Below are 27,467 nucleotides of genomic sequence, written 5' to 3'. Positions count from 1 at the left end.
AGCTGAGGGAGGAGCGGGTTTGGGGTGCTGGGCTGGTACGTCTGGGGGCACACCGAGCGGCAGGCTGGGGCTGTGAGGCTCCATTCGGGGAAGCGGCGGGAGCTGGATGGAAGGCTGCGGTGGGGACAGAACGTTCAGGGGCTCTCGGGGTGGTTCACGGAAGGGCCGTGATGCCAGGAGGTATGACAGGAGCCTGTGGGGTTGGGGCAGGCGACTCACGGAAGCAGAGTCCTGGGATGCAGAGCCGTAGACTCGAGGCCTCCAGTGCAGCACGGGGACGGGGGTCCAGGCCTGGGGTCCTGCTGGGGGCCCCGGTGTGTGTGGACCACAGCCGTCAGAGGTCTGTGGCTTCATCAGACGGCCAGGGCGCACTTGAGGATATGGGGGCAGGGGCAGCCGCCAGGCCCGCCCCCTTCAAGTCCTGCCTGCCCCTGCTCTTCTTGTCCACCTGAGCCTCAGTTTCCCCAGCTGTACAACGGGGCAACTGTCATGTACCAGTTGTGCTTACTAACACGGAGTGTCGGGACGTCCCCTGAGCTACAGGAAGGGGCTTTCTGAGCGGGAACGCCGCACACCCGAGGGTGAGTGTGGTGCTTGTTTGTGTCAGGGCTTGCTTCCTTGGTAAAAGTACTTCTTATGAAAATTCTGGAACAGTGTGCAGAGCAGAGGGAGCGTAGCCTTAGAACCATCATGCGGGACTTCACCTCTCCAGGAATGTGCTCCTTGCTTCTCTGCCTCTGTCCACCCGCGTCCCCCTGTGTTCTCTCCCTGCTGACCCCCTCCCCGCACACGTGCTGTGTGCCCCCGTGGCACAGGCTCTGGGCCCGCACGACCACAGGGTCGCACCCGATTGGTGACAGCTCTCCTCTGGTGTCCCCTCCCGTGGCTGTGCTGTGTCCCGAGTTCTAGTAGGTGTTAACCTCGGGGTCTCCATTCTTGGTGCACGGCCCTGGGATCTGAGTCACCGCTCTGCCAGGAAGCCGAGGAGCTCACCAGTGGCCCACATCATCATGCTGCTTCTGCCGCGCTGGGGGACCTCTGCTCCCGTTACTGAAATCTGAGCATGTGTCCCCGGTGTCGCGTGTTTACTGAAGGAGGCACTCAATGTGGAAGCATCAAGTGAGCAGCCTCTCTGCGTGGGAGTTGGGCATTTGCTTCTTGGGGTCCCTTAAGCTCTCCAGGGGCAGTTTGGGTTCTGGCGGGTTTCCGATCCTTTACCCAAGCCCCGGTCCATGGACGGGCCCCTGAGGGTCGTGCAAAGCCCCTCCTGCCCCCTGGCTCGGACATAACTTCCAACCCTGTGAGGAAGGTTCCAGAGCTGGCTTTTCCTGCTGGGTGTGTGCAGGGGTTGGAGAGGTCAGGCCCAGGAGAGAGGCCACCTCCCTGTGCTGAGTGGCATTGGTTGGGGTGATTCTGTCCTGACTTCTGCAGCAAGAAAACAAGAGCTGGTGGAAATTTGCAAGCAGGGGAAGGCGGAGGTGGCAGGGGCCCCGCCTCCGGAGGAGGGCAGGATGAAAGCCTGGCGCCCTTTCCCTGCCCCCGCACCCCGCCTCGCCCGCCGCAGGGGAGGGGTGCTCCGTCTGAGCTTTCAAGTCGACGGACGTTTCTGGGGAAGCTGGGGGCACCCAGAGTCTGGGAGCGCCTGGGGCTGAGGGCGTGGATCCTCCACGGGGAGCATGCTGTCAGCCCCAAAGGAGCCCAGCCAGGAGCTCAGCCGGGGAGCTTTGCTGGTGGCCGCGGGCTATGAAAAGCGAAGAAAAACAGCGGGAGGGAGCCGAGGCCATGTTCTTGGCAGGAACTGCGGGAGTTGGCCCAGGGAGTTGGCCACTTTGATCCTGGGTGCGCTGGGCCTGCTGCAGCTTGCGGCACATTCCCCATCCCCTTTCATGTCGGGAGCGGGAGCGCTGGGCGCTCCGAGGACGCAAGCGCCTCTCCCTTCTTGTCTGTTGGAAGCATTGTCCCCTCTGCAGCGGGAGGGCTCGCTGGGCCTCGTCCATGCGGGTGGGAGTGGGCCAGAGGCAGGCACACAGGCATACGGACGGACGGACAGAGGAGACGTCTTGAGGGCCTGGCCTGCTCACTGTCCACCTCCTACCGGGACCTTCTGAAAAATAGGGCGCCCTTCCGGTTTTTGGCTTTCTCTGGAAAATTCCATGATGCAGGTTTCTGAACACTGGATGCCATCCCTTAGGGCATGCTCTACGGCCGTCTCAGGCGGAAGCACTCTTAGTTGGAGGTCGTGCCCGAGGATTTTCATGGCATCCCTACCGGCTCCTACTGGAAGCTAGCGGCCACCCCAGTTGTGGTGACGGTTCAAAGTCGGGGATTCCGTACGTTTCCAGATGCCGTTGACCTGCCCAGTTGCTGGTGGGCGGAGAAGTCAGTACCGGGAAAAAGGAAGTGGGATGAGAACAATGAGGTGGCCTTTTTGGTTCTCCAATATCGTGGATATTCATTTCCCATTTTTGAAAGACGAAAAGATGGAAGACAGGCAGGGTGGGGGATTGGGTTAAAATAGCCTGCGTTTGGGTGAAAAGGTCATTTTGTGAGCTCAGAGTCGGCAGGGGCGAGTGGTGGTCAAGCCAACGGTGGTCCCTGCTTCCGGAGGGCCCTGCGGGGATGGGGGGGCGGGCATCCTGCGTTCCTCATTCAGGGAGAGCAGAGAGCCTGCCCCTCTCTTGAATAAGGGGCTCGAAACTTTCCCAGACACACCGGAGCCCCTGGTCGGCTCTAGACCTTTCCAGGGAGGGTGTTCTCAGGAGGCTTGGAGCCTCTGGATCCGAGGTCCCTCACAGCTGGCCGTCCCCTGCCCACTCACTGTACCAAGCATCCCTGTGACGACCCCGGATGCTCCGGGGTGGGCAGTGAGCAGGACGGCGTCAGTGGGGCGCAGCGTGGCTGCGGACGGGCCAGGAGAGATGCCTTCTGGGGGGCGTGGCTGTCGGTGTCCAGGACGTGGATCTGAGAACAACCAGGGGACCCCGTCAGGGCCACCAACTTCCATTTCATGAAATAAAAGGAAATTTTAAAACATCACGTTTTGGGTGCCTGGGCGGCTCAGTTGGTTAAGCGACTGCCTTCGGCTCAGGTCCTGATCGGGATCGAGTCCCGCATCGGGCTCCCTGCTCAGCGGGGAGTCTGCTTCTCCCTCTGATTCTCTTCCCTCTCGTGCTCTCTATCTCTCTCATTCTCTCTCTCTCGAATAAATAAATAAGATCTCAAAAAAAAAATAAAACATCACGTTTTGATTTCAGGATCTCCCGCAGAGCCACTCACTAGTGGCCCATCTTATAGAACAGGGTCCTGCGGTTCAGGAAGATCTGCACACGTGCTTCACACACACAGGGCTGCCTGACCGCCTCCCGCTTTGTGCGTGCCTGTGTGTGTCTGTATGTGTACCTGGGGGTGCCAGGCCCACCTGTATGGGCACATGCCCACACACGCACAGTGCTGTGGATATACATGCACACGTGTGTGTGTATGCGGCTCTGTGCGTCTCCTTGCACGTGTGTCCACACGCACGTGTCCCCTTGTACGTGTGTGGGTGCGTGCTTGGGTCTGTGTGCAGGCGTCTGCATGTTGTGCATTTTTGGAATGGAGGCAGAGAGAGCAGGATTTTTGTCCCCGCTCTTGTTTGTGTTTTCCCAGGCAAGCTGTTTCTCACGCTCGCTGCCCGGCAGACTGCTTCCGGGCTTGGCAAGATCAACGTGAATTCATCTTTAAGTAGTTTTTTATTTGTCAAATCCCTGTGATTTTGTTAGAATCTATCTTATAGCCAAAACAGCCTCAGGGGAGCCCGACTAAAAAAAGAAATGAAGTAGGTGTGTCCGAAAAATGTGCCTCGGATGGGGTGCCTGCAAACAGATGGGCATGCTGCTCCTTTGCGGGGTCTGTGCCAATGTCCCCGGTCCTAGATTGTAGAGTGGGGGAGAGAGCAAGGAGCGCCGGGCATCAGAAGGGCTCGACCTTCCCTGACTGAGATACATTGTTGCCTCTGCTCAGCTGCTCCCATACCCTGTTTGTGTTTTCTCCCCTCAAGGGGCCCTAGCAGAAAGCATTCTTTGTTACTGTATCCTCTGTGCAAGGAGAGGATTGATGTTTAGGAAAGATTTCCATTTATGGGTTTGCTTACTGGCTCATTCTTCCTTGTCTGGGGGATGCGCCCCTGTGCTGGGTGCTGGGGATGCCATGTCGCCCTGTTCCTGGTGCGTGGACTTCGGGTCCCTCCTGCTGTCAATGAGGACAGTGTGGTCACCCCTTCGTGCCTGGCACTTCTGTCTTCAGACCTCTCCTTAGCTGGGCTGGCAGGGGTGTAGGGCTGGGAACATGGATGTTTCTTGTGGTCCTCAGTCACTTTCTATGTGTGACCCCAGCTAAGCACTGGCTCTCACAGGGGGTGTCCTGGCTTTGGGTCTCGACACCGATGGCCAGAGGGTCGCTCGGCCCCTGGCAGCTGTGCCGGAGCCCGGGCCCCACTGCTCCCCCATCCCTCTGACACCCTGAGGTGCCACCTGCCTACCGCCAGGCTTTGCACACCCCCCTGATCTCACGAGTGCTGTGTGAACCCTGCAGTGGGACAGAACCATCCTGTCCTCTGCCGCTCCCCGGGCACCTGTCCCCACCTGGTGCCAGCCACCAGCCACATCGTCCCTGGCCACCCCCTCTGTCCCCTGTGTCTTTGTCACAAGGCAGCCAGAGGAACCTTTTTAAACATTTCAAGCCACATCACAGAATCTCCTTTGCTCAAACCATTCCAAGTGGTTCCATTTCCGTCTGGGCTGCAGGCCAAGTCTGAGCGGGCCCTGCTGGGCATTTGGGGGGTGAAGTGCCCCCCCAGATGGAACAGAGACCGAGGCACAGGGTGGGTGCCCTGCTGGAAGGAGCCAGGTACAGCGACTGGGCTGGGCTGTGCCCTTAGAGCGAGGGGTGCACGGGTCGACTGCCCATCCCGTGCACAATCACCCCAGCGTAGGATGTTGATAGTAATAAGGACCCGAAGGAAAATGTGGCCTAAAGGGGAGCGAGCACGGGCAGAGGAGGTGGGCTGTTTTCCATAGGATGTCAGGCAAGTCCTCTCTGAGGGGGTGGTGCCTTGGCAGACATTTGAAAGTTGCAGGCAGGGGGAACTGCACTTGCAAATGTCCTGGGGCAGCAGCTAGTCCAGCAGGTTAGAGAAGAGCAGGGAGGCAAACAGGTCCGAGTGGGCAGGGGCTGGCTCAAAGGGTCTGTGGGCCCTGGATCAGAAGTTTGGGGTTTTTTGTTAAAGGCGTCCTTGCAAAAGATGGGGAGAGCTGGAGTGTGGTCATGGCCTGATCCCTGGTCACCATGGCGCATCTGGCTGGCCTGCAGATGCCAAGACCGTCAGCTTGCTGGTGGGACTGGAGACCGGGGCCAGGTCTCTTTTGGTATTTGTTTTGTAGGGTGTGCTGATGGGTTGGCTGCGTGCTAGTTGTGGAGAGAGGGGGTGGGGAGGAGCATGTCTGGGGAGAAAACCCGGAGTTCTGACCCAGAGGGCTGAGGTTAAGGATGCCTTGAGGACAGCCCGGTGGAGGTGAGGTGAGGAGTACCCAGAGCTCAGCAGTTTGGGAGGAAGGGCTGGAGGCAACAGCTGATGGGGAGCATGCAGAGGAGGGTTCAGGACACTCAGTGGTGCCCAGGGGGCAAGGACCCTTCAAGGGGAATGAGGGCCGGTCTGGGAAGACGGGAGGTGCCCAGGACGCAGGCTCATGGTCCTCAGGGGAGGAAAGAGCCAGCCGGACACTGGCACAGACAGGAGCAGAGTCACCTGTGCGTCTGACGCTGTGGCTGGTTGGGGACTGGTGGGCAGTTCCAGTGGGCGGTTGCTGGGGGTCCTGGAGTGAACGGCATGGCGGGTAGTGGGCACTGGCGGTAGCCAGCCCTCGAGGAAGCTCCCCTAGAAGGGGGGCAGGAAGTGGGCCAGCAGCCGGGAGGGGTGGTGTGGGCCAAGCCCAGGGGGGCTGTCTTTAAAGATGGGGTGTGTGGGTCTGCTGGGGAAGGTAGCGTAGGGGGGAAGAAGCTGGCGAAGCTCAACAGCGCGAGGACGAGAGCTGGGTCACTCGGGTGGGGGGCCCTGCTGGGCTTCTTGGGTTATAGCTGACGTGGGCGTCCGTGAACTGGGTGGCCTGCAGTGGGTCAAGGTTTGTCGGGAGCACTGAGCTCCTGTGTGCCCAGGGCAGAGCAGGTGGACTGTGGAGGGTGGTGGGCGGTCAGAGGAAGGAAGGAAGGAAGGAAGGAAGGAAGGAAGGAAGGAAGGAAGGAGTGAATGAATGAATGAACGCACCACCCTTGCGGGGAGGTTTCCTGGAGGCCACGCGGAGCATTCCTTGCGGGTGGGGACCTTGGCTTGTGCCCCTGACCTTCCCCCTCCTGACCTGGCGCATAGCAGGTGCACAGCGTGGACCTGGCCAGCTGGTTGAAGGACAGGTGGCCCTGTGGGCCTGTGCTGATGCGGAGGAGACCCTGAGAGCGGAGCACAGCCCCCGAGCCCGCACGTAGGGGTGTGTTCCCGGCCCGTGTGCACTCTCTCCCTCATGGTGAGAGATTTCAGTGAAAGCATGCGACCCGTCCGAGACCCGGATCCCCCAGTCCTCCCCATGAAGGTTCCTGCCCCAAGTGGCTCCTAATCCCCGGCCCAGCCAGGCTCCTTCTGAGCCCCTGGAGGTGGCCTCCCTCTTTCCTGCTGCCATCTCCATAGGTCCCTGCTGGCCTGTTCCCCAGGGGTCTGCTGGCCCCCGTCTCCCACCCTCCCCCTTTGCTGCAAGCCTCCAACGCCCTGTTTTCACCAGGGCTGAGTCCCGCCCTGCGCCTGGCACCCAGCGCCACCAGGACCACCTCCTTTAGGGCGCTATCTTCCCCCCACCCCGTCCCTCCCACACAGTAAACTGGGATCCAAATGGTGGGCGGGGGGATGGTGGCCGTGAATCACTGTCACTCAACTAATCAGAAATCAAAGGGCAGCAGATAGGAGGCCACAGGCTCCAAGGCCTAGCCTGGGTGTGACCGCAGGGTGTGGCCTCCGGTGACCGCCGCCTTCAAACCTGGCGTCTGTCTGTATTGACTCACCCCCCTCCCCCATTCTGCCAGGATTGGTGTGCTCAGCATGGGGTGCCCCAGGTGTGCACAGGGAGGGAAGGCGCTTGGTCCTGGCCCACGCGGGGCAGGGGGACACGTGGGGACAGCAGCTGCAGGGACACCAGCCACAGACCCTTTGGGCAGTGCCGCTTCTGTCTGATGGGCACAGACAGTGATGCCACAGAAGCCCCGTGCTGACGTGGCACTGACCTGGAGTAACCCATCCTGAAGAGGATGATGGATCTAGCATGACAACATACTCTCTTAACTTCTGAATTTGTGCTTTTGTAAGCTCAAGCCCAGAATGTATATGGCCTCTTTCCTTTTAAATTTTTTAAAAATTTTCTGAGCGGGGCGTGGGGGGAGAGGGAGAGGCAGAGGGAGAGGGAGAATCTTCAAGCAGACTCCATGCTCAGTGTGGAGCCCAACATGGGACTCGATTTCAGGACCCCCGAGGTCATGACCTGAGCCGAAATCAGGAGTTGGACACTCAACCGACTGAGCCAGCGGGATGCCCCGGCCTCTTTCCTTTTTAATGCTTTTCTTCAACCTTCCTTCATCGGGGTCTTTCAGATAATCACAGGAGGAGGTAAATAAAGCCATTCAAGGTAATTTCTACGTGGTCTTGCCTTCTACACGTCCCTTTGCCTGTAGATTTTCTGTTCTCCCCAGTGGAACTGGTTAAAAACTCTTCTGAGCTTTATTTCTGCTTTTCTCAAATTGAGATATAACGACATATAACATTATATTAGTTTCAGGTGTGCAACATAGTGGTTTGCTGTTTGTATATATTGCAAAACGATCGCCACAATTTGTCTTGTTAATGTACGTCACCACCCAGAAGTCACTGTCCGGCACCCATCCATCTGTTCTTGCTGCAGTCATTTCAAGTTCGTCTGCTGGATGTAGTTCTGACATTTAGCTTTTGTTTCCAGAGTATAACGGGCTCATGCTTGTGGCATTAAATTGAATGATTTCCATTAAAGTACTTTGTGGCACTTTTATAAATGGTTGCTGCTAGCTCGTTAAGACCCAAGCCTGAAATTCATCTAACTGGGATTATTTAGATTTGTAGACTAAACGCGTTCTAGATGCGTAGTTTGAGTGACAGAGCACTTGCACCAGCATTTTGGAGTTTCAGAATTTCTTTATAGATCTTAGCTGTAAAAATGAGAAAGTGTTGGTTGGTTTTAAAATCTGAGGACTCCAGGATGCACACGAATTTATTTTATGAACGTTAGGACTCTGATAAAGTATTCATTTGAAAATCAAGGAACTTTTTAACTTTTTATAGTGCTAAAATATAAAAGCTTTATTAAGGTGAAGATTTTTAAATTAAAAGCACAACACGACTGACCATCCTGGAAGCTGGGGAACAGACAGCAGTCCCCGGCAGACCCACCGCCTGGCCCCCGCGGGCTGGCTGGTCGTGGCTGATGCTCACGGGCCAGGAGCCAGCAGGAGTGAGCTGGAGAGCTGTCCCCAGGGAGGCTCAGTCCAGCTCCAGAACAGTGAGGCCTGGGTCCGCACGCGAGGGCCCATGGCCACCTGGCTCTGCGTCCCTGGACTGGCGGCTCAGGTGGGAGGCTGAGCAGTGACCATGGAGCTCAGCTCGTGGATCCGTGAGACTTGATCCAAAGCACCTGCTTGTTGGTTTATTCTGAGGGTGTGTGGCTGTCCGTGTGCACCTATCTGGGGCATCATGGGTGCTTGGCTGTGTTCAGGCTGTATCAGCAAGGGGGCAGAGTGGCACGAGCCAGCGTGGCACGCTCTTTGCCATCCTGTGGCTCCATCTCTGTTAACTGTGCATCCGATGGACCGGGCAGTGTCTGGGGTGGTCAGGGGTCTCGGCCTACACGCCTCATCTTCAGTGGCTCAGGGTCCCTGGAGTGTGATGCTGGCTACTCTGCCCAGGGGCTCTACATGCTTGTCTCCCTTCCCCCTCCTGACTCAGCTGCCAGGTGGGTGGTCCTCACGTCCTGGGGAGCCCGAGGCTCGGGGTCCTGCCAGGTGTGTGGCCGAGGGCCGTGCTGGTCTGCTTGGTCACGGGGACATTCCATTCCTGCTCTCTGGGCATGGACAGAGATGTTGTTTCTTTTTTCTGAGCCGCAGCGAGCAATGAAGGTTATTTCCGGGAAATGTGCGTTTCACGTGCTGGGAAGTTCCTGGGGCCAGATTTGGGTGCCATGGGGCTTGCTTGCAGGCAGGAGCGTGCGTCACTGGCAGCCTGGAACAGAGTCCCTATCGGTTGGAAGGACGGGCTGCCTTCTGCAGAAATTCAAACCACAGGATTTAATTATCAGCTCCCTTTGTGAATAGACTTTGATGGGGCCGGGTGCATTCCCAGCTTCTGGGTGAGGGAGATTGGGAAGACTCATGGCCTCACTGAATTTGAGGGTGAGCCCGTACCAGGAGAGTCACCCCAAAGTCCCTGTTTCCTCAGAGCAAGGGGGGAGCATCCAGCCCAGCCTGCCTCAGCACCTGCCCCAACACCTGCCCAAGACTAAAAATACTGACTCACACTGGCAATGATAAACACAAACAACTTTTGCTTTTTAAAAACCTTAGGAATAAGTAGGGACGCCTGGGTGGCTCAGCCGGTTAAGCGTCTGACACTTGAGCTCAGCTCTGGTCTTGATCTCAGGGTCGTTGAGTTCAAGCCCCACATTGGACTCCACGCTCAACTTAAAAAAAAACAACAAAAAACAGCTTTGGGAATGAGTAGTTAAAATGTGTGAATACTGATGAAAACAGCCCAATTTCCTCAGGAACTGTGACATTATCTTTCCTCCCATCTTCGTCCGGGAGGGAGCCCTCTCTGCAGGGAAGAAGGCACACTGAGCGGCCGTGGTGGGCATGGTACCAAAGCCCCTGTGTGCATTACCTGGAGTCAACGTTTCCAGGATTTTTGGACATTGGTAGTGATTTTGCTGTCCCCATTGGCAGGAGACGAAACTGGCTCAGAGTGGTTACTAATAAACCTGTTGACACACAGCGAATAGCAGAGCGGGTCCAGGGCACACCTTGGTGCTGTGTCTTCTGCGTCTGCACGGCTTGTCCCGGTCCAGCTTCCTGGGGGATGATGCTCCAGGCCACGGGGGGCCGGGGCAGGGGGGCGGAGCATGTGCTCTGTTGCCAAATCTCACTGTCCAGTGCTTCCTAACTCGGCTGTGGGTCAGAGGCCTGGGGGCGGGGGAGAAATCCCGGCGTCTGGGGGTCCCTCAGAGGTGGTGAGCTGAGGACTGTATGTTTCCAGGTGGAGACAGGCTGTTGTGGGGCAGAGTGCCCGTCCGGAGGTCTGGATGTGGCCCAGTCAAGACCCTGGTCGCTCCATGCTGGGAACACTGGAGCAGAAGTGAGGGGCGTGGAAGGACGGAGGGCAATTCAAGGGTTTTCCAGATGAGGCTTGGTGACCCAGCAGGTGCTCTGTCAGCCTGGCCTGCACCGTTCTTCCTCACCCTCACTGGGGGAGCCAGCCCCCCGACCCGGGCGACCAGGGGAGGTGTGGGGGGGCCCTGAGAACAGGGGCGCGGCTGGACGGCGTGCTCTTGCAGAAGGGCGGCGGGCAGGGGTCCCCGTCCTAACTTCCCAGAGCCTCCACTTGTCTCCAAGAAACGGAGACGGCAACCCCCAGAAAGAGCATTTCTGGGGGATGGAGAGCGCCCAGCCCACTGCTGGCGTTTTGAAGCCCCTCACCAGGCTTGGGTGAGGGTCTAGATTTTCCTCTGTGTGAAATAAAACTCCCTCTGAAGTACCTCAGTTTGAAATCACTGGGGAAGAGTCGAGGAGGCACGCCCTGCCCTGTCTGGAAGGAAGCGAAGGTTCCTCCCTCTCCTCCGGGGGTTCCCAGCTGAGAGCAGAGTGCATCCTGCATTTGCGGGTCTGGTGGCTTTGCTCAGGAACTAGCTCATTCTGGGGGGTTCCTGGTACTTGGAATCAGGTGATGATGCAGAGAAGCTGGTGGGGACGGGAGGCAAAGCCCCCAGGTACCCCCCCCCCCGAGCCTTGTCTCCCCCTGCCTAACAAAGGCCGCTAGCTAGCCTCCTGCCCGGCTCCCAGCTTCACCAGGACAGGATGGGGCGGTGGCTGGCTTGTCCGTGCGGACACCCAGCGTGGACCAGAGGCCAGGGCTCTTGGGCTCGGGCTGCTGGGCCCCTCGGCCTCAGGTGGGCTCTGGGTGTGAGGGACAGAAAGGCTCCCCAAGGGCCCCCCAGGCCCACAGCTCCCCTCCCCTGGACCATCTCAGTGCAGAGGAAGGGAAACTGGGCGTCTGTTTCCTGGTCTGCCGGGGGACGGGGAGACCCTGCGTGCTTGGGTGGGGGTCTGCTCTCACCTGGTGAAGGATGCGTCCTGTGCTGGTTGGGGGTAGAGGCAGGTAAGATGTGCCCAGTGGGGTTTGCTTCCTCCTTTTAGGTTTGCATTTGAGGCCGTGGTGTCCACTTGGCAAGAGCCCGGAGTCCGTGGCATGCAGGGGTCTGTGCGGGCTCTGCCGGCCCCGCTGGCCATCCTCCCTGCCCTCATGCTTAGGGGCTGCCTCCCCGTCTCCCCACCTCAGCCAGCTGAAGCAGCCAAGACCCCTCCCCTGCCTTCCACGGCCCCTCTGTCATCCCGTCCCATCCCACCGCTGCTACCCATATAGAGACAGGAGGACAGTGGGGTCAGCCTAGGCAGGGCAGGGTGCGCCTGCAGGGGGTGGGGGTGGGGGCCCCCTCCATCTAACCCTTCCTTTGGTCCAGGTCTTCCGCGAAGCCCTTGCTGCCTTTGAGCGGAGAAGCATCCCTCCACACATCCGAGGTTGCTATTGTCGACAAAGCCCTTTCTCTGGACGTTTCGAAGGTGGGGAGCAAATGCACGACAGGGGAGAGTGCACGGGGAAATGAAAACAAATGCCCCTTTTCTCAGCATTGGCGAGAAACTTTGTGCTAAGGATGCCAGAGGTCAGCACCTTGTTTCTTAGAAAGGCCACCAGATGTGGCGAGCGGGCCGTGAGCTCGGGCAGGGACTTGCCTTGGACTCTGCCGCCAACGAGGACATTTCAGTTCCATGGGCTGCACTGCATGACCGCCGCGAGGCGTGCCTCACGGGTTTCCTGAGCACCTGCTGTGACTTGCGAGAATGGGGGATGTGAAGGGCAGAGCCTGGCGAGGAATTCCGGCCAGTCCTGCATCTCCCCCTGAGTAGTAGCTTAGGCTTTGACCATCTTTGAGGGTCAGGCTCCAAATACGTAGCACGTTTGATCTGACCTCGTCCCCAAAAATGTCCCCGGGGGGCCATGCACCTTTGTTCCCTGGGGGACACTGCAAGCCAGCTCTCTGGCTCTCCAGTGCTCTGGGTCCCCGTGCATCCCTGGATGCCCCGGGACTCAGTTTCCCCTTCTGTCTAGTGGCTCGTCTCCCCCTGCCGGCATTGTCTGGGGCCAGGCTCTGTCCGTGGCAGTGAGGGGGACATTCAGGGCTCCCTGGGTGTTGCTGAGTTAGGAAGTACTGAAGTGGCTAGTGCCCTGAGGGGGCTCACTGGATCCTGCCCCTGTCTGGTGGCAGGATGGAGGCAGGGTGAGCATGGAACGGAGGGAGAGGAATGTCGTGAGAGCCAGGATTTGCCCCAGGTCCGTGCTTGAGAAAGGCCTAGGTGCGAGACCGGCCCACGGAGGTGGACCTCGGGCCTCCGATGCCCAGCATGGCCGGCGTCGCTGTCCCCGCACCAGCAGGGAAGGCCATGCACAGAGGCCTCTGCAGATGAGAGCTGCCAACAGCTCACGGGTCTCCAAGTCCTGAAACTAGAGTCTTTCCCATCCTCAGAGGCCAAGTGCTTTTAAAAAAAGTGCCTCAGGTGGCTCTTGGAAGCTCTCTGGCACTCGGGGTCTTGGAGCCACGGGCCAGCTGTGGACCGGCCGTGGACCAGTGACCGGCCTGTGACAGTGGTATTTGTGCTGGGGGTGGTGGTGAAGACAGGCGTCATGTGCCCAGAGTGCTTGGTGACCCCACCGCAGATGCCACGGCTGGAGCCAGGGCGCATCCCGCTCCTGGGGGCCACGGATTTTGGGCCCGGTCACTCCGACCCTGGGACAGAGTTGCATGGCCAGCCTTCTCTGTTTCTTTTGCTGGGAAATCGGATTGTAAATCGAGTGCTGACCACTGCTAATGGGGGCAGCCTCTTCCCGCCGCCCCCATGGGCAGAGCTGGGGGTGTGGGAGGGGATGTGTGCACGTGTGTGTCCGTCCGAGTCTGTGTCTCCATGGAAACTGGGCCACACCAGCACGGCGTTTCCTGAAACTTTCCCCATCTGTGTTTTCGAGGGATGTTTCTGGACCGATGAGCAAGTGTGAGTACGTGGACCCACGGGGTCTGAGCAGGCCTGCCCTCCCCCCGTGAGCCCTGAATCCTGTGTCAGCGTCGGCCTCGGCATGGGCTCCTGTCCCCCGTTTGGTCTGGGCTTCCATCACCCAGGTGGGTGATGCGGCCCGGGGCCCAGAGCTGGAGCTTGCCCTCGAGGACTGGCCGGCGGAACCCCTGAAGTCCATCCTCTGCAGGACGAACCACTTCTTTCCTGGGATCTCATGCAGCCAGAAGCCTGTGTTAGGCTGCTGTGGCCTTATGAGGGGAAGACGGGGCTGTGGGTGAGAACCTGGCGAGGTGGGGCCGTCTGCGCCCGGAGGACAGGACCTGCCCCGGCTTCTGGGTTCCCCAGGGATCCCCAGATTGAGCTGCCCCCAGATCCTTGTGCTTCAGCCTGCTCCCAAGGCGGGCAGAGGGTGAGCTGAGACAGACTGAGCTCTAACCAGCATTGACGTCATGGAAAGCGGATTTCTTTCATTCCTGCCTAGCATTTATTGTCCCTGCTCCGTCTGCGTGTGGAAAACCCCAGGCAAAGGTTAGATCTTGCTGGATGGATGAGGCACAGACAGAGGGCCTGGGGATGGAGGTGGGCTTGGGTGTGGGCTGGTGAGCAGTCGGGGAGGCCGGGCAGGAGAGGGGTCCTGGGCTGAGCCCAGGAAGGTAGCAGTTTTCAGCCCCAAAGGAGAATCGGGTAACTTCGAGAAGGCCTGAGCGAAGCCCCAGCACGCACCAGGGCACAGAGCCCAGGAGCTCCGGGGTGCACGCAGGCTGGGGGACGCTGCAGGAGGGCTTGGGGGAGGCCGGCAGGAGAATAGAGCAGCCTGCAAAGTGGGCAGCCCCGGCAGGGCTCCCAGTTTTGCGTTCGGGGAAGTTCCCTCCGGCTGTAGTGTTCTGGACTTTGACCCAAAGACCCTGTCTGGGTTGCTGAGTCTCACCCGGGTGTCGTGACAACTCTGTTGGTTGTCGTCTGTGACGTGGACCGCGTGCATCTGATCCACGAGGAGTAAGAAAGTACGGCAATTTGCTAAACGAGGTACCTTTTATTTATTTATTTTATTATTATTTTTAAAGATTTTATTTATTTATTTAAGAGAGAGAGCACAGAGGGACAGTGGCAGAGGGAGAAGCAGGCTCCCCACTGAGCAGGGAGCCCGCCTCGGGGCTCGATCCCAGGACCCTGAGATCATGACCTGAGCCAAAGGCAGATGCTTAATGGACTGAGCCCCCCAAGTGCTCGAACGAGGTGACTTTTAAATAAGAGATTTGGGGTGTCCCTATGAAAACAAGCATCTGTCTCGCGATCTGCAGGCCTGGGATGTTCCCGCGCTCTTGACGGTCCTATGCAGGGGCCCCCACAGAGTGTGGAGCTCGGCCTCGATGTTGGGGAACTTTACCACGTTGGGGAGGGGTCTCCCGATTGCTGGGATTCACGTCCCCTCTGCTGGTTCTGTGGGTAAGGCTGGTGGTAGATCCAGCTGATTTCTGGAAAAAGTGTGTGTGCTGTGTGCCCCCAGATAGCAGAATGATGTGCTTCTAGCTCAGCTTGTAGACACGGCTCCGTGCCCCATCTCGTGTTTGATGTCGGGGAATCAGAAACACGTTTGACACAGATGGCATCTCGGGTCCTGTGTCACTCCGTGGGGGGAGAGGGATGTGTAGTAGAAACGGGACTGAGAAATGTTTGCAAATCTAAAAAGTCTGAATCCGCCCCAGAAAAATGAGTAAGCAATGAATGAATCTCGAAAATGAATGAAGAGAAAGACGACTAGTGACCTAAGTTGAGGGGTGGGAGCCATGAGAATAAATGGGTGTCTGTACCAGGATGGCATGATGCCGGGTTGGTTGGTTTGTTTTTTTGTGGCTGAAAGTCCAAGAGCCTTGCCGTTCCCCTGCAGAAACGGGAAGATGGATATTCTGTGCCAGAACCCGAGAGGTTAATTCTGGCCTTGAATCCACCACTGGAATTCGCACATGTGTTAGCCATAAAGACCTCGCTCTAGCCCACCCCGGCTGCTTCCAAAGCTAAGACATTGGAGTTGCTCACGGAATGAAAGATGGGAAGGAAGTCAGAGTGTTGGCCCAACCCAGGTCTGAGCGCGGCGCATTTGGGCTGGGCACAGAGCAGGCCAGGTCACCAGGGGCCTGCGGCTGGGGGGCACTAGGAGAGCGGCCTGAGGCCAGAAGCCTCCTTAGCCCTTCTGCTCCCTCCTCTTGCAGCCAAACATGATCAAGGCAGCCTTTCCCTCCTCCCAGGAGCTACCAGAGCTGAGATCACTGCTCCACAATGGCAGCCGTGTCCCCTCGGTCCAGCGGGGGTCCGACCTGCTCAAGGAAAGAGCCCTTCTGTCCGCGGATCGTGCCCTCCCTCGCTCTGGGCTGTCCCTCAGGCTAAGTGACCCTTCCACTTTCCAGGTGTCTGCTTTCCTCTTCATGTGACACTCTGCCCCCACCCTCCTGGTCACCTTCAGCTCCAACGCTCCAGGTTTTAAAATTCCCTTCCAGGATCACAGAGCCAGGGAGGAAAACGGGACCTGTGATTTTCCAGCGGCTGTCTGGCCCTGAGGATGGGGAGGGGGTGAGCGCGGGGATCCCAGCCCCCCAGCTGTGGAAGGACCCTAATCCTGAGCTTTGAGCCTGCTGGGACCCCCAGCTGGTCCTCCTCCCTTTAGCAAGGAGGGTCTCCCTGGTTTCCTTGGTTGCGGAGGCACATTCGAAAGAGAACCCTTCTGCCTTGGGGTTTCCCTTCTTTGCACTCCCAACCCACGGTGTGCCAGCCAGGTAGACTACCAATGATACCGAGCATTACAGAGGCAGGTTTACTGGACCACGGTCAAGATTTTAAAATCCTGAAAGCCTGAGCCCGCAGGTTTGACTTTAAGTCCCTCGGTTGGCATTCTTGGAGAGGTCTGAAAGCCTAGTCAAGCTGACACCCCCCCCCCTCAGCCAAAGGCGTGGGTAATTTAAGTCGGGGGGCAGCGGAAGGTTTGCCCCGCCGCCCTGCCCTGGGAGGCGTTTCTTCTCCACTTTGCCTGCATCTGGCTGAGAAGCCTTTTGCCTCCTCTGTGGAGCTGCGGTCTGGGGCGGGGGGAGGGAGGGCTAATTCGTGTCAGATGGAGGGGCGCCCGGGGACCGTGCGCTCGCTCGCCCGGCTTTTGTTCCAGGCGTCTGACTTCTGACGGTAGAGTGGACTTGGAGGTGCCGGCTGCGCCCTTTCGGGTCTCCGGGGTCGAACTTTGCCTGGGACTTCGAGGCGCAGGGGCCCAGGAGGCATCCCAGCCCGGCCCCGCCGCGGGAGAGGGGTCAGCGCCCGCCGCGGCCGACCTCGCCTGGCCCGGGCCGAGCTCTCCGCTGGCGCCCGGGCGGCCATGCGGCTGCGCGCTCTGACCTCGGGGCCGCCTGGAGGGTGCGCGCGTGGGGCCCGGGCGCGCCGGCACCGGCGCCAGGTGAGTGGGTGCGAGCGCACGCGGGGGCGCAGGGCCGAGGGGGCGCAGGGGCGCAGGGCCGAGGGGGCGCGAAGGCACCGGCCTCTCGGAGCTGGGCGCGGGACTTGAAGAGGGGTCGCGGGGGCGCGGGGCTTGGAGCTGGGGAGCTGGGGAGCGGGGGCGCAGGGGCTCTCGGAGCGGACCGCTTTCGGGCCAGTGCGCGCGCGCGTAATGCGAGTGTGTCCCTATGCCCACGTGTGCCCGTGCTCGTGCGCCCTTGTCCGCGCCCAATCGCGCGTGGTTCTGTGCACGCGCGCAGGGGAGGACGAGGGGAAGCGGGGAAGCCGGCCTTTGCCTGGTGGGAGGCGGGCGCCCTAGCGAGCGCACGCACATGGAGTGGGAGAGTTCAGGGTTAACTTTCTAATCCAACTGCCTTTTGAACGCACTTCCTTGGACTCCTTTTCCGGAGAATGGAAGTAGGACACTGGCCTTGGACTGGGGGCGCAGCCCAGATTTCTTTCAAAGGGAAAGGGCCCCTAGCTCTGTGCTGATGGTGTGTTTCGATAATACAAGCTCGCCAGGGCCACGTTGCAGTCCGTGGTCCATGCGACCGTCCTCCACCGCTTTTGGATTAAACCGAGCAGATGCCCCCCGCCCCCTGGCTCGAGCAGCCCTTTCTCTGAGCCCAATAATTAGGCATTTATTGCATTCTTTTACCGGAAACGTTTCTAAGGTTCTGAGAAATGAGTAAGTCGAAGTGTCAGCTACTTCACATCACTTCTGTCGCCCTGCATTCTGATAATCAGTTTAACAGCCAAACGCTGTTGTTGGGGAGCTTGGGGACAGTGTGTCGTGTGGGGGGGGGGGTGTCTGGACGCCTGTGTCCTCTGGCTGTGAAAGGGTGGAGACCTCTGTGGGCGTCATCCTAGAGCTTTAGGGGCTACTCTGTCCATGCAGGCAGGTTTGGTGGCCCTTTAACTTCAGGGTCAAGTTGATTTGTGTTTTTGCCCTGGGTCTGCTCTCTGGAATGCTGCCTGCCGGTTTCCCAGGTACCAGAACTCAGGCCTAAATCCTCTTCCCGGGGAGGAAAAGAGCGCGGTCTGTGCTGATTTAGCCTTTGTGTGGGTCACTGTTTTGCTATTGTAACATTAGCCCAGAGAACCCACAGAGAGTTCTGTGCAGTTTTGCATTTCAGTAGAGCAGAGCAGAGTTGTACCCACCCGCGCTCACGTGGAGCTTTTCCTTGCTCAATTTTGCAGAGATTTTTCTTTCTAAAAAGAGACCTCACAATCAAGACCAGCACTAATTACCGGGTGCCCCTCCGGGAGTCCTTGTGGAACGGGCAGCCTTGCTCACTGCCCTTCCAACTGTCTGCTCCTAACAATTAAATGCAATTTAGATTCCTGAACTGAGCCTGCTAAATGCTGCAGCAGGGAAGCCTCCCCTCCCCCGTGCACTCTGTGGCCCCACCTCTCTGGGCGAAATGAAAGCTCGGTATCAGGTGAGAACAAAGGCCGTCTAATCCCGTCTAGCTCATTTCACAATGGAGATGTTCTGTACAGATGAAGCGTGAGCAGATGTTATTACACTATCCGGAGTGAGTTCCTCCGGGATGCGGGCGGACAGACGGGGCTTCAAGCTCCTCCCCCTCCCCAACACCTCTGCTGTTTACCCTCCAGCCTTCTAGCTATGGCCCAGCGGGCAAGAAAACCCCAGGAACACAGTGCCTCTTTCTCCCTGGTTGGAATAAAGGTATTTGGAAGGAATAAGAGGTCACAGTGTCCCCCGTCGGCCCGAAGACTCGGGCCAATTCATCCCGTTAACAAATGTTAATTGAGGGTCTCAGGTTCTCTGTCTGCCAGGCACTGTGCAGAGGGGGCTCAGAGACACATGGATGAGAGCCCTGTATCCTGCCTCTGGGACATGGCAATGGAGCATCGGAGAGAAGGCGGATAAACAAATAACTCACACACGAGGGGGAAAAGTGTGTGCCAACTGGGGCATTGCTACGAGGACTGTATTTTCAGATACTTGAATGCCTGCTCCTGTCTGAGCGCAAGACGGGTGGAGACAGGGTCTGAGCCCACAGCCTTTAACTTCTGCTCTGTGGTTTGTTTCGAGTCCTCCCATCCGTGTTTGTGGGTCCGCGGTGCTCATGGTTACGGTACAGGAGGACCCTGTGGGTGTCCGGAGTTTCACAGGAGGAGCACCGTCGTCCCTCCCTTGCGGGCACTGAGTGCGGGAGCCCTGCTCTCCAAAAGTTTAGTGTCATGCAAAAACCTGTAGCAAACGGATGAACACGGATATACTAGCAGTGCCTTATGTTTATGCAGGATCCTTATAGTATAGTCCATTATGTAGTGGCCGCTCTCGGTCCTGGCTGCAGATTGGAATCACAGGGTGAGTTCTGAAAAAAAGTTTGTATTCTAGCCTCACCTGCAGATGATCTGTTTAACTGGTCTGGGTGGGGTTTCAAAAGCTGAGCAAGGGATTCCCGTGGGCTGCTGGTGCACGCAACTCGTGCCTGGTATATATGTAGCATTTGGTCATTTCCAGTAGCTCTGCTCATAGGCAGGAGGGGAAGGTATCCTCTGTGTCTCCAAGTCCCTAGTGACTTCGCAGGGTCCCAGAGGTTGTACTGCAGGCAGCAGAACCTGAGTCCTGCTGGGTGCATGACACTTTGCCTCCTTCCAGAGGCTTGACAAGATCCACATGAACACCATGAGATGCCTGATGATGGTGCAAAGACTTTGGAGGAACTGGAAGTGGTCAGGTGGGTTGTGGGGGAGAGGAGGACTAGAGCTGGTCAGGTGGAAAGCTGTAAGCTGCCTGCCCTCCAGAGAGCTCGAGTAGCAGGGAAGATGAGAACAGCCAAAGCTTGTGTTCACATTGGAATCACCCCTCTGCCAGTTCCAGTCCCTTATGAGGCCAACGGGGGATGGTAGCTGTGAATGATCAGTTACGTCTGCTGTAGGTCAGGGAGGGAGAAGTTGGGGTCTGAATACTTAATCAGATTGTACACTTGAATATGTGCAAACTTCAAAGTTGTTTTGTGCTTTGAATGTAAACCTGAATTTTAAAAACCCATCTGCCCAATTACAAAAAAAGCCTGCTGGGATTTCCATTCAGATGGCGTGGAATCTGTCGATTTTATGGAAGAAACTGCATCTTGACTAAAGCGAGTCTTATCATCCATGAACATGGTATATCCCTCTGCCTCTGTAGGTCTTCCTCACTTTCTTTCTGAGATGGTTTACATTTTTTACTTTATAGGCCTTTCACATCTTTTGTTAGATTGATTTCTAAGGATTTAATATTTTTGATGATGCTGTGAATGGTAATGTTCTTTGAATTTCAGTTTCTGAATGTTTATTGCTAGGATGTAGAAATACATTTTGTACAGTCAGTGAGCTCCTGTCCTTCAACTTTGCTGAACTTGCTTGTTAGTTCTAGAGCTTTTTTGTACATTTCATGAAAAAAAAAACTTTTTTATACTTCTTCCTTTTCAAACTGGATACCTATTATTTATTTTTCTTGCCCGATTGCACTGATTAGAACCTCTAAGACAATGTTAAATAGAAATGTTGGTTGCAGACATCCTTGCCTTGTTCTGGAGCTTAAAGGGAAAGCATTCTGTCTGTTGTCCTTAAATTGGGGTTTGCGGTGGATTTTACCAAGTTGAGGAAGTCTCTCTCTATTTTGATTTGAGAGTGTTTATCAGGAAATCGATGTTGGATTTTGTCAGAGTTTCCCCCCCCGCCCCGATGAATTGAAAGATTGTGTAGGTTTCTTTTTTAGTTTACTGATTGGTATTTGAATGTTAGACCAACTTTGCCTCCCTGGGATAAATCCTGTTTGCTATGATGTATTATTTAGAAGTGTGTTGTTTAGTTTCTAAATACTTGGGGGATTTTATAAGGATCTTTTCTTTTATGGTTTCTAATATAATCCCATTGTGGTCAGAGAACATATTTAGTATGGTTTGAATACTTTTAAATTTATTTGGACTTGTTTTATGTCCCAGGCTGTGGTCTGCTTCAGTAAACATTCCATATGCACTTGAAAAGGATGTGCATTCTGTTGCTGTTGGTCAGACATTCTATCAGTGTCAATTAGGTCAAGTCTTTTGAGAATGTTGTTCAAATCTAATGTATCTTTGATTATTTTCTGCAATAATTATCAATTGTTATTATTGATTACAAATAATTATCAGTCATTGGGAAGGGGCATATTAGCTTTCTGGGGCTGCCATAACAAAATGCCAGACTGGGGGGCTTAAACGACGGAAATGTATTTTCTTACAGTTCTGGAGGCTGGAAGTCCAAGATCAGGGTGTTGACAGGCTTCATTTTTCCTGAGGCCTTTTTCCTTGGTTTGTAGATGGCTACCTTCTCACTGAGTCCTCCTCAAATGGACTTTCCTTAGTGTGCAAGCCCCCCCAAATGTCTCTTCTCCTTCTTGTAAGGGCACCAGTCCTACTGGATTAGGAACCCACCCTTATGACCTTATTTGACCTTAATCACCTCTTTAAGAGCCCCATCTCTACAAACAGTCATATTGGGAGTTAGGTCTTCAACATATGAATTTCAGGGGGACATAGTTCAGTCCAAAAGAGGGATAAATAAGTTTCGGACCATATTTACACTTTTGCCTATTTATGTCTTTGCAAGCCTATCATTTCTTGCTTTATGTATTTTGAAAGTAAGTATTGTTAATAGGTGCATACATGTTCATGATTGTATGTTCTCTTGATGCATGTACCCTCTTATCATTGTGAAATCCCTCTCCATATCATTGGTAACATTCTTTAATCTGGAATCGACTTTGCCTGATATTAATATAGCCACTCCAGCTTTCCTTTAACATTATCCTTGTGTATTTTTTCTGTCTTTTTTCTTTTTTAAAGGAATATAATCTGACAACTGTTGCCTTTTAATTAAAGCATTTAAACTATTTATATAATGTGATTACTAATATGGTGAGGTCTAAATCTATCATCTTGCTATTTGTTTTGTTTCTCTCACCTAGTCTTCGCTCTACTTTCTCTTTTTTTGCCATGTATAGAGTAATTGAACTTTTATTTTACTTTTATTTTTAATGTTTTAAAGATTTTATTTTTAGGTAATCTCTACACCCAATGTGGAGCTTGAACTCATGGCCCTGAGATCAAGAGTCCTGTGCTCTACTGACTGAGCCAGGCAGGTACTCCTAGATTAGTTGAACTTTTTAAAAAATAATTTCATTTTATCTGTTTTGTTGGATTATTACCTATCACTCATTATTTTAGTAGTTGCTTTGGGGTTTATAGTACATCTCTCTAGTTTATCACAGCCTGCTTCGCATGATAGTGTATGAGAGTGTTGCAGTAGAATGCTTACATTTCTCTTTTCCTTGGCTTTGTGCTGTTTTATCATAAATTTTACTTTTATGTCTGTTGAACCCCACTTTACATCGTTATTGGTTTTTGCTTCAACAGTTAAGTATTTTGTAGTGAGCTTTTAATAATAAGAGAAAATCTTATGTATTTATCCACATACTTAGCATTTCTGGCACTGTTCCTTCCGTGTAAAGCTGTCTTTCCAGTTGTGACCATTTTCCTTGTGCTCAGTCTATGTTTAACTTGTCTTGTAGTACGTGTCAGCTGGTGATGAAATATTTCAGCTTTTGTATATCATAAGAATTTTTAAATTCGCTTTAATTTTTGAATGCTGTGTTTGCTGGGTCCAAACTTTCAGGGTGACAGAATTTCTCTTGGCACTCTATACCTCTCCACTGTTTTCTCACTAGATTTATTTTCCAGGAGAAATCTGCTGTTGTGCTAATAGTTGGTCTCCTGTCGCAATGTGTCTTTTCCTCTCCTCTGGGGGCCTTTACGATTTTCTGTGTATCACTGGGTTTGAGCAGTGTGATTATCATATGCCTTGGTGTCATTTCTGCCACACTTCTTGTGCCTGGGATTTACGGAGTTTCTTCAGTCTATGAGTTTATAGTTTCGCTCAGATTTTGGAAAAGTTTTAGGCATTATATTTTCTTTCTTTCCTTTTTTTTTTTTTTTTAAAGATTTCATTTATTTGACAGACACAGCAAGAGAGGGAACACAAGCAGGGGGAGTGGGAGAGGGAGAAGCAGGCCTCCCACGGAGCAGGGAGCCCGATGTGGGGCTTGATCCCAGGACCCCGGGACCATGACCCGAGCCGGAGGCAGACGCCCAACGACTGAGCCACCCAGGTGCCCCGAGGCATTATATTTTCATGATTCCCCTACCTTCTTTACAGAGACCTCAATTACACATGTGTTAGGCTGCTTGAACTTTTCCACAGCTCGCTGATGCTCTGTTGATCTGTGTGTTTACTTAGGTGGTCCCTTCTTTCTGTGCTTTATTTTGGGCAGTTTGTACTGTGATGTGCGCATATACCGCATGCATGTGCTCATCAGCGCTCGGCTAATGTTTCAGAGGGCCCTTGTGCACATCTTAGGGGTTCCGTGCAGCCCTGTTTTGTGGTGCTCTGATGAGTGAACTCTTGCTGCCCTGTTCTGCCTGGACGCCTAGCACCTTCTCCTCAGTCCCGGGTGGTACACTGGTCCCCTTCCTTCTCTGCATTCTGGGACCTTCCTTGATGCAGGAATCTGGGGCAGTCATGGAGCTCACCCCACTGGTTTTCTGCCTCTGAGGAACTAGATAGATTGGTTTGCCTGTTCATGAACATCATGTAAATAGTCATCACTGTGTGCTTTTGTGTCGGAGTTCTTTTGCTCAGCACAATAACGCCTTAGGTGCTCATCCATGATTAGTAGTGTGTAATGGTAGCAAGCTCTTGCGTGTACCTGAACAGTGTTCTGTCATAGGAATATATCACAGTTTGTTTATCCAGTCTCCTTTTAGTGGACATTTGGGTTATTTCCTGATTGGGACATTTTTAAATAAGGCAGCTCTGCCCATTCTTGCACAAGACTCTCGTGGGCATATGCATTTACTTCGGTTGGGTGTCTCCAGGAGTGGAATTGCTGAGTCACAGGATTGGTGTAGCTCTAAAAACATGTGTAAGAAACTATAGTTGTACCATTTGTTTCCCATTCTGGCTAACGTTTAATCTTCCAGGGAATTGTGGCTGCCTCTGGTGGTAAGTACGGGCCTCGTGGATCCAGGCGCTGGGAGGATACGCTGCTGAATATCACCAATGGGGTAGAACGATGGTGTTTGGTTTCTAAGGCAAATTGAATTTTTGTAAGATGATTGGATACAGCCGTGAACCTTGACCCTGTAAACCGGGTAGATGAGTGGCTCAGGTATTCTAGTACCGTGTGTGTCGTGGATTCAGTGCTGTGCCGGGTTGAGGGAGGAACCGCATATCTTAACATACTGGTCTTACATGACTGCTTCTCGGTCCGCAGAGGTGCACATTCACTTGGAAAGGCCCAGGGCCCAGGAGAATCAGTCACCCAGCTCCCTCTGAACACGGTTGTGCTGTTTGTTGAGCGTTGCTTCCAGAGGAAGCATTAAGATTCTGGGATTGCCTATGGATTACTTCGTCGTGGATGTCGGTGGAAGCTAATACAGGATCACATTATCAGTGTTGATTAGTGCCGCGCTCCTGACGCTCTTCACCCATTTATAAGGGGATTTGCAAGCCAGGGGGGGCAAGGGGGTGTGAGCTTCCCTCTGGGGCTCTGGCATCGAGAATGCTGACGGGGTATCTGAGGCTCCCCTGGGGAATCCCAGTGTTGGCTGGATGGCTTCTTGTTCTTCTCTGTTGAATGGGTAAAGTTCCTTTTTAGCTTTTCCCAAACTCTGTTAGACGCCTTATTTCCTGAAAGAGAAAAGAAAAGGCAAACAAACTATGAATCGTGGAGCTGACAGTTTCTCCCTTCGCTTTTTCAGCCAGAAGAATTAACGAGTTTGCACAGTTTTAAGAACAAAGCCTTTAAGAAACCCAAGGTCTGTGGGGTTTGCAAGCAGATTATTGACAGCCAAGGGATTTCATGCCGAGGTGAGTGCACGTTTATCATTCCCTTGCTAATGAAAACGAAACATAGCAAACAAACAAACAAAAACCCAAATGAGAAGCTTCTTTCAGGAGTTGGGAGTTTCCAAAAGTTAAATCGTGGAATTCCCCTTCCGAGCTGGTGTTTACCCCCCGCCCTTCTTGGGGCAGGGACCGACTGTATTTACTCAGATTCATGCTCAGGAGGAAACTTTTCCAGAAGGAGTAGAGCTGCTGATGTGGGCGAGGGGACAGCAGTGAGCGACTGTGACTTGCCTCTTCCGTCCATGCTGGGGGGGTCTGTGACTTGGGTTATTCAGTCTTGCGCTCTGACCTCTTAGTGAGTGTACAATGGAATGTTCTGCACCTCAGGGTCAGGGCTCTCCTGGCGGGCCCTTCAGCCTGGAGTCAGGGCTCTGATGCTCAAGCCCCAGGCAGTCCGTGTGTTTGCGTGTTAATAAATCCGGAGAGTGGGCCTGTGAGAACAACACTGCTCGTTTCCCTTGAGCCCTAGAATCCTGGCTGGGGGCTGGGGGTCCACGTCACAGAGCACAGGCAGGTTGGGGGACTGGGCCCTGGAGGAGGCACAGGGTGGCCCTGTGGTGTCGCCAGTGGGCTTCTGTGGTGTTGGGACTGCCTCTTGGCTCCCCTTTCTCCCCGAGGACCCCTGTACTCAGTCCCTGTGGGCTGCTTTGGGGTGGGGCTGTGGGGGAGGAGCGTCAGACTTCAGCGGGGTGAGGGGGGACCCGGGCCTCTAAGGTTTCTCTTGCAGGGAAAGGGCCTGAGAGTGGGTGGGCTGGTGTGGCTGCTCCACCTAAGGGACCTGTGTCATTTTTGCTGACGGTGCTCCCAGGGCCATGAGCATGCCGCCATCTCGGTCATTCCTTTCCTGCTGCGGCCGCAGGGGGCCTGCCGGCGGGGTCCTCCCCTACCTGACCCCCCAGTGTCTCTGTGTCCTTTTCTGGACGTGTGGGCCCCCTCCCTTCTCCCTGGAGGCAGCCTGTGTGACAGCCTGGGGGTGCTCCCTGTCACCTGGCCCCCACGAGCTGCTGCGCGGGCTGGAGAGGTCTTGCATCGCACGACTCAGTGCTCTTGTCTTAAGGGATCACTCTGATGGCTCCAAACACGACTGTACGATGGGCACCCTGGTGACATTGTCAGGCGAACAAGGCCTGTGGAAGGACCAGTCTCACTGGGATCAAAATGTGAGACTTGGGGTATCTCTCCTGCCCCACAGACACACCTGCAGACGTGTGGGGGCAGGATGTGGGCATGCTGCTCCCAGAACTGGAGTCAGGAGCCCGGCAGGGTCACCGCGGGTGTAGACGGGGCCCGGCAGGGTCGCTGTGGGTGACTGTGATTGGCTGCTCAGAGGAAACTGTGGCCCTTCCATGGTTCTGTTGCCTGCCCCTGACAAAATGTGGTTAATCTCTATGGTCTGTTCCTTTTGTCAGTAAACTGTAGAGACCATGAAAAGGGACCACGAGTAGTTTTGTCTCCTGTGACTTATACATGTCACATGCATCTGCGTGTTGAGCCCCTGTACGTGCCGCCTGGAGACAATGAGGCACGCCCGTTACAGACATCATCTAAGCGGTCATGCACGCCAGCTTCGTGAGTTTGTGGTGGAAGGGCCGTTTCTTAGGCTCATTGCTGGAGAAGCAGTAGGTGTGTTGGAGCTGAGCGTGGACGGTGGAGCCAGGCTCCTGGGGTTCCCGTTCTCCCTCTCTTTGCTTGAATTTTCCTTTAGAGTTACTGTGAATAACTGATTAAGTACACGTGGAACACACAGAACGTTGACTGGCTCGAGAGAGTGTGCAGGAGTGTTAGTGATGGTGGTGGTGGTGATGAAGATGATGGTGGTGGTGGTGATGGTCATGATGATGATGGTGATGATGGTGGTAATGATGGTGGTGGTGGTGATGGTGGTGATGATGATGGTAACATTGGTGATGGCATTGGTGGTAATGATGATTGTTAACAATGATGGTGATGGTGGTGATAATGCTGATTATGGTGGTGATGGTGATATGATGATGGTGACGGTGATGATGGTGTGATGTTGATGGTGTTGGTGATGATGATGATGGTGGCGATGGTGACATTGGTAATGAGGAAGAAGGTGGTGATGATGACGGTGATGACATTGGTGATGGTGGTGGTGATGGTGATGGTAGAGAAAGGTAGGGGTGTATTCTGTGACTCAGGCTCCTATTTTTGCTCTTCCTGTTCTGGCTCATTCTTGACCTTCAAGTCCTTTACTTTCACATTTATCCCCCCGTTTTACCTCATATCTCGTATATGGCGAGATTAGAAAAAAAAGCTTCATTTTTACAAAGCTGTGATGCTTGACATAGAGTCTTTCTTAATCCTTATTCTGGAACCTTACAGGGAAAGGCAGAGATGGCAGTGAGGGTGGGTGATGGGGCTCAGTGTGTGGTTGTGGCTCACGTCATGCCACCCAGAACCGTGCTGATGGCACCCCAGCTCTGTGCCCTCGCCGCCGGTTAGGGCATTGTGGTAACCTGTTCCACCAGGTTCCCTCGGGTGGTTTAAAATGGTTCAGTTTTCACTGATGATGCTTTTCTGAACCCAGCCTGGTCATATTTTAGATAAGGCAGTGGAAGACTGGGGTG

At 54.7% G+C, this 27,467-nt stretch overlaps 1 protein-coding gene across 4 annotated transcripts in view; it reads left to right on the top strand.

Annotated features, from left to right (window-relative positions):
* Nucleotides 1-27,467, top strand: part of TNS3 (tensin 3) — a 206,009-nt gene that overhangs the window by 16,462 nt on the left and 162,080 nt on the right. For 2 of the 4 annotated variants that reach the window (XM_027573532.2, XM_027573533.2), the window contains exons 1-2: nucleotides 14,057-14,460; nucleotides 24,729-24,837. The gene's annotated coding sequence lies outside the window, so the exon portion shown is untranslated. Of the gene's footprint in view, nucleotides 1-14,056; nucleotides 14,461-24,728; nucleotides 24,838-27,467 lie in introns of those variants that run through there. The other 2 variants (XM_027573536.2, XM_027573535.2) reach the window with 1 other exon arrangement.

The sequence above is a fragment of the Zalophus californianus genome, chromosome 12 (assembly GCF_009762305.2).
Source record: "Zalophus californianus isolate mZalCal1 chromosome 12, mZalCal1.pri.v2, whole genome shotgun sequence".
NCBI lineage: Eukaryota > Metazoa > Chordata > Mammalia > Carnivora > Otariidae > Zalophus > Zalophus californianus.
This window is presented reverse-complemented; position numbering and strand designations above follow the sequence as displayed.